Genomic DNA, 17,828 nt, shown 5'->3' on the forward strand with positions numbered 1-17,828 from the left:
TGAAATACCTCCACACTGGAAAATTTCTACTTGCAAGCTCATTCAGAAACAATTCTCCAGAAGTTCCCTCTTTTTCTTCACAGTTGTTTCTTTCCTTCCATTTTTTCACAAGATGAACAGTGGGTTCAAAAAGTGGTCTCTGCATTTTTAGCTGTTTGATTCTGAGCAAGTCACAGAACTATTTCCTTAGCAAAAAATCAGATAAGGAGACTTATCTTTTAAGACCATTTATAAAATTCTAAAACATATTATTTCCTAGAGATTTAATTTTTCCTCTAATAAAGGGAAGGAGTTAAGTTTATGAACTAAAAGAATAAATATCAACAGGACAATGTTTCTGTCAAATATTTTTGTTTTGTTTTGAAAAGTGGAAAACACATCTTTCTTTGCAAAAGGGAGGTGCTCTTACATAACTAGACAATGAATCTTGACCTTGCATTTGATAATGAATACTATAGTCAAAAATATCACTGTTTAACTTTTAATCACTATCAGAACCCACTGATATGCAAGTTGATAACAATTTCAATTATATTTTTTGACAGTGTATCAATTGACCAATACAATAAAAGAGGCATATGTTATTAGTGTGGATTGAGAAAGGTGGACAAAATAATTTAGCTTATTCATTTTCAAGTACCCTCAAAATAAAGAACTATGGTTCAACAAAGTATTCAATTTCTTTACCTATATGACACTTAGATACAGAACAGGAGCTATTACTAAAAGAATCCAGAAAAAATTGGGGAATTTTTACATCTTTACCATGTCCACATTTTTGTCAGTATGTCTCAGTTTTAATGGAACGGTAAGTAATGACAGCACTGATACAGGAAAGGGCTCTATGTGATGAAATCAAGAAAGAAAAAAATTGGTCAGACTGCATACTACTCCATGGCATACCTTGGATGAATAGACACACAAGGAAAATAATAGTGTTATCATCAGATGGGAAAGGTTATTGGTCTCTACCCTGCAACTGCTATGGGATCACTTAGGGCTGAAGATGATTCTCCAGTTAAATAGGCCCACAGGTTACATTAAGTGGCAAGAGAAGAAAAGACATCAGACATTAGAGATGAAATCCTATCAAAAGGACATTAGAAAGACAAATGAAGAGCATGACAAAACAATAAGAGGAAGAGGATACAGTGGAGCGAGAAAAAAAAAAAAGAAAATGTAGCATAACTGGTTTCATTCATTTTGTGATTCTCTTCAAGGTTTTCTTCAGAGCAATTTTGACATCCTTGTTCCTGAGGCTATAAATGAGAGGGTTCAGCACGGGTACCACATTAGTGTAAAGCACTGAGAAAAATTTTCCCTGCTGCACAAAACGAGAAGACGATGACCTGACGTGAGTGAGCAGTGCAAATCCATAGAACAGACCAACTGTTGTAATAGGGGACCCACAGGTGCTCAAGGCTTTGGACAAACTTTTAGATGATGGTCTATGAAGAATATTGAAAAGAATCAAAGCATAAGAAATTAAGATAATGAGGCTAGATACTATAACAACTGTCCCCACAACAGCAGAAACCACAATCTCATTGGCATAAGTGCTGCTGCAGGAGAGCTGGAGGAGTGGGAGAATGTCACACATATAATGGCTAATAATGTTGGAATCACAAAAATCCAGCCGTATCATATACCCTGTGTGGACCATTGCTCTAGCAAACCCCAACACATATGAACCAGAAATCAGCAGAGAACACACCTGAGGGAACATGACCATTGTGTACAGCAAGGGCTTACAGATGGCCACATAGCGATCATAGGCCATGGCTGTCAACACATAGCACTCAGAGCTGACAAAAAAGCAGAAGAAAAAACAGCTGAGATATACATCCTATAAAGGAGATGACATTCCTCTTGGAAATAAAGTTCATTAGCATTTGGGGGGTAAAGACAGATGAGTAACAGAGATCAATAAAAGAGAGACTGAACAGAAAAAAGTACATGGGGGTGTGCAGGTGTGAATTTAGACAAATTAGAATCATCAAGTATAAATTGCCCACCACAGTGACCAGGTAGTTCAGCAGAAACAGGAAAAACAGGAGTAACTGGAGTTTAGGTTGTTCTGTCAATCCCATAAGGATAAACTCAGTCACAGAGGAGGCACTTTCCATATTCATTTACTACACAGTCGTGATCTGTAGGAACAGGGGCAGAAACTCAGATTCACAATGGACCTTCATGGACTTTCCCTGTTTCCCAAGTGAGAGCTGGATCTTTTTATAACCACAGGGTTGTCTAAAGAGACTCATCAAAGCATCCAAAATACAAAACTTGTAATGACTATTCCCTCAGATTCCTCATTTTCTTCTTTCTGTCCTTTCTCCTCTTGTTTGTCTCTGTGCTTAAAAAATACCGGTAGACTCCCAGTGTCTCTGCACATCATTCCTCAGTCTCTCCAGGCTCTTGTTTAGGATCAAGGCTGAAAAGAACAGTAAATAGGTGGTGTGCCCCAGAACCCTCGATTTATACAGTCTGAGGTTTGAAAGGAATTGAGACATAGGTGACTCAACACTCACTTTCTTTTTCCGTGATGCCTCACTGCCACTGAACCTTAGGACTACGTCTACCTTACAGTCCTTAGAAGGTCAAAGTTTCTGACAAGGAAGAAGACAGTATCCATCACTGTGGTCCTCAGTCTTTGACATGCTAATGGGACAGGCCATAATTTCTATTTGAGAATTTCCCCAGAAGGTCTTCTTCACTTGCAAAGATGATATCCACCTTAACAAGCTCCAAAGCAATCAGTTAACTCAAGTAGAATGTATTTCATACCCTGTAGTTCTGGGAAAATTGATTAAAAGCACAGAAAATAGTTCTCTCCCTCATGATTTCCTTTCAAGTTAATGAGCCCCCTGACAGTAGAAATGAGGTGTTTTTTTTCCATTCTGTGTCACAGATCTTTTGAGACACAATATACTACTAGTTTACAATTTTAAAATAAGTATTCTTCTTAATCCCCAAGGCAGAGTGACGTGTGTTCTGATATTTACTTTCTTTCTCATCTCTTGGAGTCTATGCCCAGTTCCAAAAACAAAAGGACATCTGGGGCATAATCACTTTACAATGTAGTGTTGATTTCCCCCGTACAACGTTGCAAATCAATAACAATTATATATTCATCCTTCCTCTTGAGCCTCCCTCTCCCCATCATCCCACCCATCCAGGTTGTCACAGAGTGCCAGGCTGGGCAGTGTTTATATAGTGCTATGTAGCAGCATCTCATCATCTACACATTTTACACATGATAGGGAATGTATGTCAATCCCATTTTCTCAATTAGTCCCACCCTCTCTTTCCTCCACTTTGTTCACAAGTTTTTTCTCTATGTCTGTGTTCCTCCTTCCCTGTAAATAGGTTCATCAGTACTGTTTTTCTAGTTTCCATAGATATGTTTTAATCCTGGTAGTTCAGCTGGTAAAGAATTTGCCTGCAATGCAGGAGACCCCGGTTTGATTCCAGGGTTGGGAAGTTCCCCTGAAGAAGGGATAGGTATCCACTCTAGTATTCTTGCCTGGAGAATCCCCATGGACAGAGGATCCTGGGGGGCTACAGTCTATGGGGACACAAAGAGTCAGACACGACCAAGCAACAAAGCATAACACACATACGATATTTATTTCTCTCCTTCTGACTTACTTCACTCTTCTGTATAATTGGTCCTAGGTTCATCCAGCTCACTAGAACTGACTCAAATGTGTTCCTTTTTATGGCTGAGTAATATTTCAATGTATATATGTACCACAACGTCTTAATCCATTTACCTGTCAACGGACAGCTAGGTTGCTTCTGCGTCCTGACTACTGTAAATAGTGCTACAATAAAATTGGGGTAAATGTGTCTTTTTCAATTATGGTTTTCTCAGGGTATATGCCCAGTAGTTTAATTGCTGAGTCAGTCATAAAGAACATGCCTGCTTGCCAATGCAGGATATGTAGATGCAGTTTCAATTCCTGGGTCTGGAAGATAACCTGGAGGACATAGCAACCCAACCATTCCAGTATTCTTGCTTGGAGAATTCCTTGGATAGAGGAACCTGGTAGGGTACAGTTCATAGGTTCACAGAGAGTCAAATACAACTGAAATGACTTAGCATGCACTCATTCACAAGGATATTTTGTTTCCAGTTTTTTTTAAGAAACCTCCATACTATTCTCCATAGTGGCTATATCAATTTGTGTTCCCACCAACTGTGCAAGAGGTTTTCCTTTTCTCCAGATGCTCTCCAGCAATTATTGTTTGTAGATTTTGATGATGGCTGTTCTGACTGGTGCGAGGTGATACCTCACTGTAGTTTTGATTTGCATATCTCTAATAATGAGTTATTTGAGCATTTTTCATATGTTTATTGGCCATCTGTATGTCGTCTTTGGAGGAATGTTTATTTAGGTCTCCTGCTCATTTTTTGGTTGGCTTGTCTATTTTTCTGAGAGTGAGCTGCATGAGCTGCTTGTGCATTTTGAAGACTAATATTTTGTCACTTGTCTTCTTTGCAATATTTTCTCCCATTCTGAGGATTGTCTTTTCATTTTGTTTATGGTTTCCTTTGCTGTGCAAAAGCTTTTAAGCTTAATTAAATCCCATTTTTTCTATTTATTGTTTTTATTTCCATTACTCTAGGATGTGGGTCAAATAGGATCCTGCTGTGATTTATGTCAGAGTGTTCTGCCTACGTTTATTGAGTTTTATATTTTCTGACATTTCATTTAGGTCTTTAATTTGAGGGTTCTTTTGTGTGTGTGTGTGTGTGTGTGTGTATGGTGTTGGGAAATGTTCTCATTTCATTTTTACATGTAGCTGTCTAGTTTTCCCAGCACCACTTATTGAAGAAACTGTCTTTTTCTCCACTGTATAATATATTCGTACCTCTTTTGTCAAAGATAAAGTGCCCATGGTGTATTGGTTTATCTCCAAGCTTTCTATGTTGATCCATTGATCTATATTTCTGTTTTTGTTCCAGTACAGTACTGTCTTGATCACTGTGACTTTGTAGTATGTTATGAAGGCAGTAAGGATGATTCCTCCAGTTCTATTTTTCTTTCTCAAGATTTCTTTGGCTATTTGAGGTCTTTTGTGTTTCCATAAAGTTGCAAATTTTTTTGTTTTCTAGTTCTGTGAAAAATGTCATTGGTAATTTGAAAGGATTGTATTGACTCTATAGACAGTTTTAGGTAGTATATTAATTTTCACAATTTTTATTCTTCCAATCCAAGAACATGATATATCTCTTCACCTGCTTTGTGTCATCTTTCATTGGTATCTTATAGTTTTCTGCATATAGATCTTTTGTCTCCTTCGGTAGGTTTATTCTTATGTTTTTTATTCTTTTTGTTGCAATAATAAGTGAGATTTTTTCCTTTTTCTTTCTGATCTGTTGTTATAAGTGTATAGGGATGCAAGGGATTTCTGTGTATTGATTTTGTATCCTGTGACTTTACTAAATTCATTCATTAGTGCTAGTAATTTTCTGACGGTATCTTTAGGGTTTCTCAATGTACAGTATATCATCTGCAAAGAGTGAGAGTTTTACTTCTTCTTTTCCAATGTAGATTCCTTTTATTTCTTTTTCTTCTCTGATTGCCACGGGTAGGACTTCCAAAACTTTGTTGAATAATAGTGATGAAAGTTGTTATTAATTGCAATTGTCTTGTCTTGTTCCTGATCTTAGAAGAAATGTTTTAAGTTTTCTACCATTGAGAATAATGTTTGCTGTTTTTTACATATTACTTTTTAAAGAACTTTATGAAGTCATTTTAACAGAGGAAAGCAAATGAAAGGGAAAATCCATTATCCCACCACCAAAAAAGACAAGAAAAACCCTCACCATTAAAATAATTAATGCTGCTGCTGCTAAGTCACTTTAGTTGTGTCCAACTCTGTGTGACCCCATAGATGGCAGGTGGGGATTGATCTATATAAATGGCAGAAATATAGATGCAATCTCCACCTGGCTCCCCCATCCCTGGGATTCTCCAAGAAAGAACACTGGAATGGGTTGCCATTTCCTTCTCTGGTGCATGAAAGTGAAAAGTGGAAGTGAAGTCACTCAGTCATGTCCGACTTTAGTGACCTCATGGACTGCAGCCTACCAGGTTCCTCCATCCATGGGATCTTCCAAGCATGAATACTGGAGTGGGTTGCAATACATATGTGTTATAAGATATTTCAGATATAACACATGTATTTGGAAAAGTCCCCAGTTTCAAAAGTTGTTTACTAGTAGGCAAACCCTGCTGGATCTTCCCCATCAGCTCCTTCAGATCCCCACTTCATCCCTCTTCAACTTTCTCTGGACCCCCTCACTGAAGGTTGGCTTTTGTGGGCTACATTGCTGACTCCCTAGTTACCTAGTATCTACTTGGGAACTGTCAGGGGAGGCACTAGCTGAGAGGGAAGGAGGGAGGGGCAAATTACATGCATGGGACTAAGACATACAAACTACTAGGCAAAACAGACAAGCAACAAGAATATATTATATATTAATATTTGAAGATTTAAGAAATTAGGATAGTGAAACAGGGGACTGTGATGTCAATACCCACATCAATGAAAACTACCATCTCATTGACATAGGTGCTGGTACAAGAGAGTTGGAGGAGTGGGAAGATGTCACACAAGAAATGGTTGATGCAACCAACATTGCAGAAGGTTAGTCTAAGCATGCACCCTTTGTGGGCAGACGCTCCAGCAAAACCCATCACATATGCAGCCAAAGAGAGCACCAAACATACCTGATGGGACATGGACCTTATACAGCAAGGGATTACAGATGGCCATATAGCGATCATAGGCCATTGAGGTCAGCATATAACACTCAAAGATGATAAAAAAGAGAAAGAAAAACAGCTGAGTCATACACCCCACATATGAGATGGTATTCTCCCTGAACACAAAGTTCATCAGCATCTTAGGGGTGAAAACAGAAGAGTAACAGAGATCAATGAAAGACAGTTTGAAGAGGAAATAGTACATGGGGGTGTGGAGGTAAGAATTTAGACCAATAAGAATGATCAAGCCCAGGTTGCCCACCATGGTGACAACAGATATCATTAGAAACAGGTGAAAGAGGGGTTGCTGGAGCTCTGGACAGTCTGTTAATCCAGCAAGAATAAATTCAGTCAATAAGGAATGATTTCTAGCCAGCATTCTATTTTCAAATTTAGAAATCTGTGAGAATAGAAGAAAATTTCATTAACAGGGAGCACAGCTCTGTCCCTATAAAATCACTTTTGAATAAGTTTTATTTATGAGAAAGAGTCTCAGACTAGGAGAAATCATGTAAGTCCTCCTCTGCTTCATAGTGTCTCAAGGCACACTCATCTCAACATTTAAATTACTGAATTCATTTGAATCAGTTCTGATGAGATGGATGAAACTGGAGCCAATTATACAGAGTGAAGTAAGCCAGAAAGAAAAACACCAATACAGTATACTAACACATATATATGGAATTTAGGAAGATGGCAATGACGACCCTGTATGCAAGACAGGAAAAAAGACACAGATGTGTATAATGGACTTTTGGACTCAGAGGGAGAGGGAGAGGGTGGGATGATTTGGGAGAATGGGAATTCTAACATGTAGACTATCATGTAAGAATTGAATCGCCAGTCCATGTCTGACGTAGGGTGCAGCATGCTTGGAGCTAGTGCAAGGGGATGACCCAGAGAGATGTTGTGGGGATGATGTGTGTGGGAGGGGGGGTCATGTTTGGGAACGCATGTAAGAATTAAAGATTTTTAAATTTAAAAAATAAAAAAAAATTAAAAAATAATAAAAAAAATCACTGTCTTTTTTATTAAATTTAATTATTTTTAATTGAAGGATAATTCCTTTACAGTATTGCATTTGTATCTACCAAACATCAACATGGACCAGCCATAAGTTTACCCATGACTCCTCCCATATCTTTGGTTTTCATGAGTAAGGGACAAATAATAGCTCTAACTTTACTGAAAAATAGAGGGATGGGATAGCTGAGGAACAAACCTACCTCTTGACAAGTTTCAGTGGTGGGAATGTATCCCCATCACTCCAACCTACTCATCTGACCAGTCACTTTTTCATTCCTATTCAAGTTTCCATCACTCTACTATATATCTCAGTTTCTCTATGATGACCTTCAAGAAAGAGAATTCCTATTGAGCAGAAGTCACACCTATATTCTGCTTCCTGGAAGGAAGTTGTTAACAGTCTATAGGATATACAGATACTTTGCTACAAGATATTATGAAGTCAATAACTGGTAACAGGAATGGAGGAGAGCCTCGGTGGCCTAAACTTTATACTTCACCATATATTCGTTGTTTCTATACATTCTGCTCTATACCATCCTAGAGGAACAGAGGATGAATAAAACAAGATGGATGTACTTTACCATGCTTTGTAGGATGGCATGAAAGAGAAATAAATTAATTTGGGTGCTGATTAAACTAGCTGTTAAGTTAATGAAAACATACCAAGCTGTATTCTTATGATATCAAAGTTTTATAATACATACATTTCAACCAAAAAATTTTAGAAGAAAAACAAATATTTCCTTCCTCTGATATTGCTATGTTCTGGATTTGTCACTTGGAACTGCTGTAGTTCCCCTGCTACCAGAATGAGGACAAAGCCAACACAGAGGATATGCTCAGAACAATACAAGCAGTCAAGTCACAGATCCAGACCTTGGAGTTTCTTGTTATTCAGTAGAAATGCTTTTACTCATTTTATAGAAACAGAGATAAAAAGAAACTTGGTTAACTCACATTCCTTCCATTGAAGGAACTCAGTGCCAAGGGAGCTTCATATGTGTTTCTCCTCCACTCTTTTGGAAGAGCTGGCTTTGGAGATATTGAAGCTGAGATGCAGTCACAGAATCTTCTCTCTGTGTTGGCAAAAGAGTCAGAGCATTGATACAGCAGTCTGAACATTACAGGAGTTAGTCTAAGGTTCAGATTAAAGTTGTAGCTATAAATCTATTAGGAGACTGTAAAGGGAAACCATAGACTTAGCAGCTACACCACCATGTTATAGAGCACATGGCATTTGCTTAAGGCTTGTAAATTTTTTATACCTGATTAGAAATCCAGGGGTAAGTCTCCCCTAAGACCTTCTCATCATGATAAGGCAAGAAACTGGTGTCTATTTTTACACCCTAATCATGACAGTAAATGTTAGTTTTCTTTCAGGGAATATACAACTCCTGGGGCATAGAAAAAGATCCTCTCTGTCTGTCATAAAAATGAAAACCTAGTTAATGTCACTGAAAATTTCATTAACTGTCATTCCAGGTAACATTAATTTTCATAAAAATTTATAAACACTTCAGTAAAGGTTATTTACTTTGTTTTATAAAACAGTTTGAGTATCTTTAAATATTTTTCACATTTTATAGACATATAGAAAAATGATATTTTTATTGCTTTTAGACATTATTATTTCAATAAAATGCTATTAGGTATAATGCTAATCCAATATTCCATGAAAATTGACTTTGGGCTGTTCTAACTCAATATGTCTTTGCTTTTAATAAATTAAGTCTATAAGAAAATCAGGGGCTTCCCCGGTAGATCAACTGGCATAGAATCTGACTGCAATGCAGGAGACGCTGGTTCAATTCCTGGGTTGGAAAGATTCCCTGGAGAAAGGATGGACTACCCAATCCCGTATTCTTGGGCTTCCCTGGTGGCTCAGACAGTAAAGAATCCACCTGCAATGCAGGAGGCCTTAGTTCCATCCCTGAATTGGGAAGATCCCCTGAAGGAGGGCAAGGCAACCCACTTCAGTATTTTTGCTTGGAGAATTCCCATGGACAGAGCAGTTTGGAGGGCTACATTCCATGGGGTCACAAAGAGTTGGACATGACTGAGTGACTAAGCATAGAGCACAAAAGAAAATCACTGTTAAGACTACCCAGAGGGATGGTACAGGGAAGGAGGAGGGAGGGAGGCTTACGATGGGGAACACATGTATACCTGTGGCGGATTCATGTTGATGTATGGCAAAACCAATACAATATTGTAAAGTAATTAACTTCCAATTAAAATAAATAAATTTATTTTTTAAAAGAAAATCACTATTCATAGACTTCTATTTCAAGAAAATATGACTTTGGAATTCCTCAGTTCAGTTCAGTCTCTAAGTTGTGTCTGACTAGAATTCCTAGATATGTATTAACTTCAACTTTTGCTTACGAGATTACAGCTAACATTTATTTTGAAATAAGTATAAATTCACAGGGAGTTGTTAAAATAATGCATTTGAACAAAAGCATTTTGTTAGAACAAAATTTCTATTATCTAAATTTATTATCACTTATCATTCATTCATTCAATCTCAGTACACTCAGTACACATGTGATAGCTTCAGAATTGCAAATCAATACCAGTGTGAGAAACACAATTACCGCCTGGAGTACTGTGCTTATATACAGGTTTTGGGGTTTTTTTCCCTCCCTTTCTCCTTACAATGTATAGTCAACTAAGTAAATGACATCATCAAAGAAAGAATTTACAAATACACAGAAAGGAAAGTCTACAGTGAATCCTGTGGTGCTAGATTAGAGTCAGAGATAGCATGTATCTATTAAATATGTATTAAGATTCATTGTTATTCAGTCACTAAGTCATATCTGACTCTTAGAAATCCCCAAAGACTTGCAGCACACCATAGGAGCCACAGTTTTAGGGGACTGCCATACTTTCTTGGATTTTACCTCCAAAACACCCCAGCAGATTCTCACAGTGAAGATCTGAGAAAGAACCACCTTAGCTGTCACAGGGGAAGGAAAGAGTAATATTTGTAATAATTACTAGTAACAAATAGTAACAAATTCCACTTAGAACACCCTTTTCCTCAAAGTCTTTATTCAGTGCAACTTGGACATCTTTGTTCCTCATACTGTAGATGAAAGGATTCACTATTGGCCCCACAGTGGTGTAAAAAACTGTGGACACGTTATCTTTATCCAGAGACCCAGCAGGAAAAGGCTTGAGATACATGAATGCAGATGGTCCAAAGAAAAGAGAAACCACAATTATGTGGGAGCTGCAGGTACTAAAGGCTTTGGACCTGCCCTCTGCAGAACGGATGTGAAGGATGTTCAAGAGGATCAAGGTGTAAGAAATGGAAATGGTGATACTGGGCACTATGACATTGACACCCACCACAATGACAATCTCCAGCTCATTGATGGAGGTGCTTGTGCAGGAGAGCTGGAGGAGAGGAGGAATGTCACACATGTAGTGATTGATGATGTTTCCATCACAGAAGGAGAGTCGCAGCATGCACCCAGTGTTGGCCATGGCACCCACAAGCCCCATCGTGTATACACCCACCGTCAGCATGAGGCAGACCTGATGGGACATGGAGACCTTGTACAGCAGGGGCTTACAGATGGCCACGTATCGGTCATAGGCCATTGATGTCAAAATAAAGCACTCATCAATAACAAAGAAGGAGAAGAAGCAGAGCTGAGTCATGCACTCTGCATAAGGGATGATGTTCTGGCTTACAAAACTCATCAGCATTTTAGGGGTAATGACAGAGGAGTGGCAGAGATCAATGAAGGAAAGGTTGAAGAGAAAGTAGTACATGGGAGTGTGCAGGTGAGGGTTCAGACCAATAAGAATAATCAAGCCAACGTTCCCCACCACAGTGACCACATAAATTGCTAAGAAAATGAAAAAGAGAGGCAGCTGGAGTTCTGGCTGCTGTGTTAAACCCAGCAGGATAAACTCAGTCACTGAAGATTCGTTCCCTGGGGCCATTCTTCCCTAGGACATACCCGGGGAACAGGACAGAGGGTAACATTAAAATGAGTACCCTGATCTCTCCACCCAACCCCACTCTAATGAGACAGACCCAGAATGTGAGAAGGAACCCTAGCTCACCCATCTGTGCCTTTGTTTTCTCTTCTGTGTAAAGGCTGAGGGAATTTTTAAAGATGTGTATCAAAAACACTAATGGGCAAGTTCTACAGGGATAAGATTCACTGACCCTGTGACCTCATGACAGCAGCATCTCTTTTCCACTTCTGCTCTGACAGTTTACCAGGCTCACCAAATGATCAGTGGTCATCTCAGCAGAGAGAAGGCATTTCATCAGAGACCTTCACTTCTATAGGTGAGGTTTGGAAGATGAGTAACAGGACAGATAAAATTCAACATTCACCCTTCTACAGTATAGTACAATACAGTAAGTTGCTCAGTCATGTCCGACTCATTGTGACCCCAGGGGCTGTAGCCCACCAGGCTCTTCTATCCATGGGACTTTCCAGCAAGAGTACTGGAGTGGGTTGCCATTTCCTTCTCCAGAGGATCTTCTGACTCAGGGATCTAACCCAGGACCCTTCTACAGGAAGACTTCAGTGTTGGGACTTGCTAACTCTGCTTCCTTATTCTCAAGGAAGAGCAAGTGGCTCTGATGAATTTTAAAAATGAACAGCTAAGAACAGAGATTCTTCCTCTTTGCTATTTTTTTTTTATGTTGTTGTGAGTGTATTTTGGACTGAGACACTCAGCATAGACCTCAGTACCCCAGGCTCTGAGGTGCCACCAGTTACAGGTCATGATTTCTGATGGTGGCTCTGCCAGAGTGTCCTCTCCAGTCTATGGGATGGAAATAACATCTGCTGGTGCCCAGGGAGCCACTTGCTAGTTGAATTGGGAAATCCAAGGGACCTGATTAAAACTTAGAAGTCTTAAGTTTTCATTGTGTTTTCTCCAGAAAGCATGATTTGTAGCAAAGAGAAATTACCTACTCTGCATTTAAGCTGAATTCATTATAACAGTGATGTATTGGAAGTAAACCATTTTGCATACATTTTGGTCTGTTGCCAAATGGGGCACATCCTCAAACAGAAAAGCAGGTGTCCTTTCCTGAATACACAGCACCTACCCATATATGAAATAGTAGTCACTTATTTGTTTATTTAGTTTTCTCACAACATATACACATGCACTCAGAGGCTCACATGCATTTGAATCTAAATTCCATAAGAGCAGAGATTTTGTCTATTTTGTTCAGTGTTATTTTTGTAACAACTTTAGTAACACCAGGGATATTCAGTAAGTATTGAATAAATATTTGCTTAATAAACACTGAAGGAATGAGAATCCCTCTTCCCATGTTTCTTGGCACCAATATTACCATAGAATTGTTACCCCACAGGCAAAAGCTTATGTAGCATTAAGTCAGTGCTTTTCTTTGTAGACCTGAATGTGAGGCAGGAAAAATATCAGTAAGTTATACTTGGGGGCCTCAGTTCTTAGGTCCTACAGTCTTGTGGGTTTCTGATAGGTACTATTTCAGATGCTGAGGAATTATTAGAGGACAATTCTGTGCCTTCTAGGAGCTTATGGTTTAAGAAAAGTACACATATAAAAAGAAACACTTCATTATTTGTTACAAATAAGAAGACTGAGCATGGAAGAATTGATGCTTTCAAGTTGTGGTGCTGGAAAAGACTCTTGAGAGTTCCTTGGACTGCAAAGAGATCAATCAATCCTAAAGGAATTCAACTCTGAATATTCATTGGAAGAACTGATGCTGCAGCTGAAGCTCAATACTTTGGCCACCTGCTGCGAAGAAACAACTCACTGAAAAACACCATGATGCTGGGAAAGATTGAAGGCAAAAGAATAAGGGGGGTGGCAAAGGATGAGATGGTTAGATAGCATCGCTGACTCAATGGACATGCAAACTCTGGGAGATAGTGAAGTACAGGGGATCCTGGTGTGCTGCAGTCCATGGGGTTGCAAAGAGTTGGACACAGCTTAGCAACTGAACAACAATAACACAGGCAGTTATCATATTGAAAACATTCTCTGATACAGCTGATCTAGTCCTAAACATCCAAGAGAAACTCTTGCTCATGGGCAGAATTGTATAAGAATATTCACAGCAGCACTATTTGTAATAGAATAAAGAAAACAGGGCTGCCCTGGTGACTCAGTGGTAAAGAATCTGCCTGCCAATGCAGGAAACATGGGCTCGATCCCTGGGTCAGGAAGATCCCCTAGAAAAGGGAATGGCAACCTCGGAAATCCCACAGCCAGAGGAGACTGGCGGGCTACAGTCCACGGGGTCACAAAAGAGCCGCGTACAGCTTAGTGACAAAACAACAAAAACAAAAGAAAACTGCTAGCTTCTCATCGACTGGAGAATGAGTATTTCACATTGTATCCCTAAAAGGGAAAACCTAACAGTAGTTTGAATGAATGAAGTAGGTCAAAACTTATCAATAAATCACAAAACCATAGAGTTGAGTGAAAAATGAGTTGCTAAAAATGATCTGTACAGTATGGCATTTACTGATCTTGGAACAATTGGATAGCTATTCTCTACAGATTTTATAGATGCATAAAGTTGTAAAAAAAATGACATGAATGTAAAATTATCAACACGCTTCATTAAAGGTGTTTTGCAGTGAAACGAATGAGATAATTAAGACTAGAAAAAGAATTATGGGAATATCAGTTATGTCTATAATGTGAAAGTTGGGTGATGTATATACAGGTGTTTATATGTTGTTTTGTATTTTTTCTGAAGTGTTGAAATATTTTACAATAAAATCAATGAGACTAAGGTAGCATACCTTATTCTAAATCATTGTGACATATAGAGTTAATAATACAGCAACTATCAGTTATATGATGATATTTATTATACTAATAACAGATGTTACTAAGTGATGAGAACAAATAAAAGCTGGTCATGATAAAAAAAAAATTCTTTAAGTTTTCTGGATCTTATAGACCCCAACCTAGTTATAGTCATTTATATAATGCCAAACCAGACTATACAGCTGGACCTACACACACCACATATGCACAAGCTGTTGCCATTAAGATGAACATATACTGTAAGATAAATTGTCAAATCATAGAGCCCTGGTTACACGACATGCTTTGATGTGTGGGTTTTTTTGCGAATCTTCTTTCATGTGGGTGTAGTGTAGCATGACAATACTACTAGGCATTGCAGTACCTGCTGGAAACGAGACAACTTTGATAGAAACCACACGTTGCTCCATAACCTGACTTTCTCTGGCAGATTTGGGGATGGTGATCAGGCTGCCAGAACCATCAATGGACTGCTTGTACTGTAAGAGAGAGAGGAATCCTGGGAAAAGAGAAGCCAGGGGAGGGTGATGAAGGAACAAAAGAAAAGTCACAGAAACTCTTCCCTCCCTATGGGCCACGAGGCCCAGATCTAAAGCCTAATGGTTCCCTTTAAACTAGCCAAAGTCATTCAGGAGGGGGATGCTTTAGCAGGAGAGTTTAGAAGTGTGTACAGAGTAGCTTAAATACAGCTCAACTACAGTCCATGGGGTCACAAAGAGCTGGACTCGCCTGAGCACACATGCACAAGGTTTGGGGCTTCCCTGAGGGCTCAGCAGGTAAAGAATCTACCTGCAATGCAGGAGATGCAGGAGACGGGTTCAGTCCCTAGGTTGGGAAAATCCCTTGGAGGAGGAAAGGGCAACCCACTCCAGTATTCTTGCCTGAAAATCCCATGGCCAGAGACACCTGGCAGTCCATGGGGTCGTGGAAGAGTCGGACACGACTGAGTACTGAGCACACACACAGGCAGTGCTCAACACAATTGAGCATTCTTTCTGACGGAGGACGTGCTTCTGAGTTAGGAAGTTTAGTTCCAAGGGAAATTTTAAAGGCTTCTTAGAAGACTCTCCGGAGTTTGTAGGTGGTCACTGAGCATCAGTTACTGCTTCTGGCCTTGGGCTGTCCTGGCAGGACACTATGCCCCCAGGGTCACTGCCTTCACATGAGTGAACGTTCCCTATCAGCCACTCTCTTTAGTCTTGAAGTTGGCAGTTATCTCCGCTCTTAAGTGGGGCAGGTATGAAAGAAAAGGTGGAAATGAGGGGTTCCCTCAGAAGCAAGCATATTGAACATCCTTGCAGGAACCATCCTCAGAGTGAGTCTAACTCCCCCACTAGCCCTTTAAAATCCAAAGGTTGGTAACTCTCCCTCCATCCTCTTTCCAATCCTCTCACAGATGAATTGGTTCTTAGCTCCCATCAAGGGCCCTGAAGACACTCACCAGAGGTGAATAACAATAAAATGTCTAAGTACGCAGTGAAAATTATCCAGGAGACCTTGTAACTCGAGCGGTACACGAATTCACCCTTATTTAGCATGTGGTGATACAGTAGGAGTGCACCGAGCAGAAGGATGCCTGATGTCCAGACAAAAGGAAAAAGAAAAGTCCCTTCTGACGGACCCTGTCTCTCATACTTAAGTTAACCCAACGTATGCTTGACTTCCAAACCCCTACCACGCACAACTGCGCCTTGTCCAAAGGGCAATGCCACTTGAGTGGTGGCTCCAATTTGGCAGCTGCGTATCTAAGCCAAAGAACTGGGAGGGCTGAGTTAGTCAGAGACCACAGCCTGGACCTACAAACCAAGTATGCCTCCAATCCTATGTCAGGGAAGACAGGAAGTTACTGGTGATTGAAGACAGGGAGTTACCTGTGAGGAAAGCGAGGCAGGCAGTCATAATGAGAGTATATTTGGTTTGAGGAATCATGTAGGTGAATTCAAAACCCAGGAGCAAGTTATGCATGAAGGAAAGGCTGAACACCACAATCAGAATGTTTCTGACCACTTCCAGGCCATCTGTTGAAAAGAAGAAGCTGTATTGGGAGGAGGACGGATATTTCTTCTGGCTCATTTCTACCTGGGGCACACAAATCTCTAGGTAAACAAGAATGAGGTGAAACATTTGATTAAATAATAAAGAGCATAGGTAGGGCAAGAAAGAGATAGGGGTCTTAAGCTAAATGGGAGACAGAACCAAAAGAAACTGTTCTCTATCTTTGTATCTTGTAAACTTCTTTCTCTATTTTTTTTTTTTTTAATGTATTTCTTGCTAAACACTCCTGGCTTCCTCTAGTGGCAATGTAATGTGATTTCTTTGCTGCCAGTCACCTTTCTTTTATATCCTCACATTCTAGATGTGCTAGATTCCCTGTTTTTACTGTCAGGGCTTCTCAGAGATCCATCAGGTAAGTCTGTGAGCTTCTAAACATTTCTCCAAAACATGCTAATACTGAGCTTCTGGGGTAGACCTTGACTGTGTTGATTATGGAAGTGGGCACACTGCAACCACAGGTGGTTACACTAGAGGATAATGGTGAGATGAATAGAAGTCAAGGAAGGATGAACCCTTTTTCTCTACTCATCTCTTTCCATAGTATAACTCTGACCTACTGGCCCCAGGGAAGTACAACATATCCATGTATTGTGGCTTATTTTAGGTTTTTAGGGTCCCAACTTCAGTGCAGCCCATTATTCTATGATGATTTCTACTGCCAAGAAGACTAAGACCCAGGGGGAGAATATTCTGGTGGCTTAGACCTTTCTGACAAGTATGAGCACCATTGTGTTTGGGAAGCAGAGACCATCACCAATATCTCATGCGCTTCTTCTCAGACATGATTAGTCACAAGAAATAGGGCAAAATCTAACTTTTAGTGATTGCTGACACATTGGCCATGGCAGAAGTAACTTAGGAAACAGAGACGATAAATCACATTGTTCCCCACTCCTCCATTTGGGCTAGTCTATTGTCACAGCTGCCAACTGCCATGGAGTCATCTTGGTCTGACTCTTGACCCTGAGACCTACTGCTGTGGAAGCACCTAGAGGGCCTAGATTCCCTGAAAGAGGAACCAGATACAGAAGGAGCTATGATATCACACACAGAGAACACTGTCAGATAGAGGAGCAACTAGAGGTCCTGAAAGAAGTTAGATATGTATGATGGAAGACGTTAGGATTATATGTTCCAGGATTAATGAAC

General features: G+C 39.7%; 4 pseudogenes; all 4 read right to left on the reverse strand.

The window, feature by feature from the left end:
• Window positions 1-1,198: 1,198 nt before the first annotated feature.
• On the reverse strand, window positions 1,199-2,156 carry LOC138426805 (olfactory receptor 8C8-like; annotated as a pseudogene).
• A 4,350-nt stretch (window positions 2,157-6,506) lies between these two features.
• On the reverse strand, window positions 6,507-7,158 carry LOC138427247 (olfactory receptor 8B3-like; annotated as a pseudogene).
• A 3,679-nt stretch (window positions 7,159-10,837) lies between these two features.
• On the reverse strand, window positions 10,838-11,783 carry LOC138426428 (olfactory receptor 8B3-like; annotated as a pseudogene).
• Window positions 11,784-14,881: 3,098 nt separating this feature from the next.
• Window positions 14,882-17,407, reverse strand: LOC138426441 (transmembrane protein 225-like; annotated as a pseudogene).
• Window positions 17,408-17,828: the final 421 nt, after the last annotated feature.

Source organism: Ovis canadensis, chromosome 21 (genome assembly GCF_042477335.2).
Source record: "Ovis canadensis isolate MfBH-ARS-UI-01 breed Bighorn chromosome 21, ARS-UI_OviCan_v2, whole genome shotgun sequence".
Taxonomy (NCBI): Eukaryota; Metazoa; Chordata; class Mammalia; order Artiodactyla; family Bovidae; genus Ovis; species Ovis canadensis.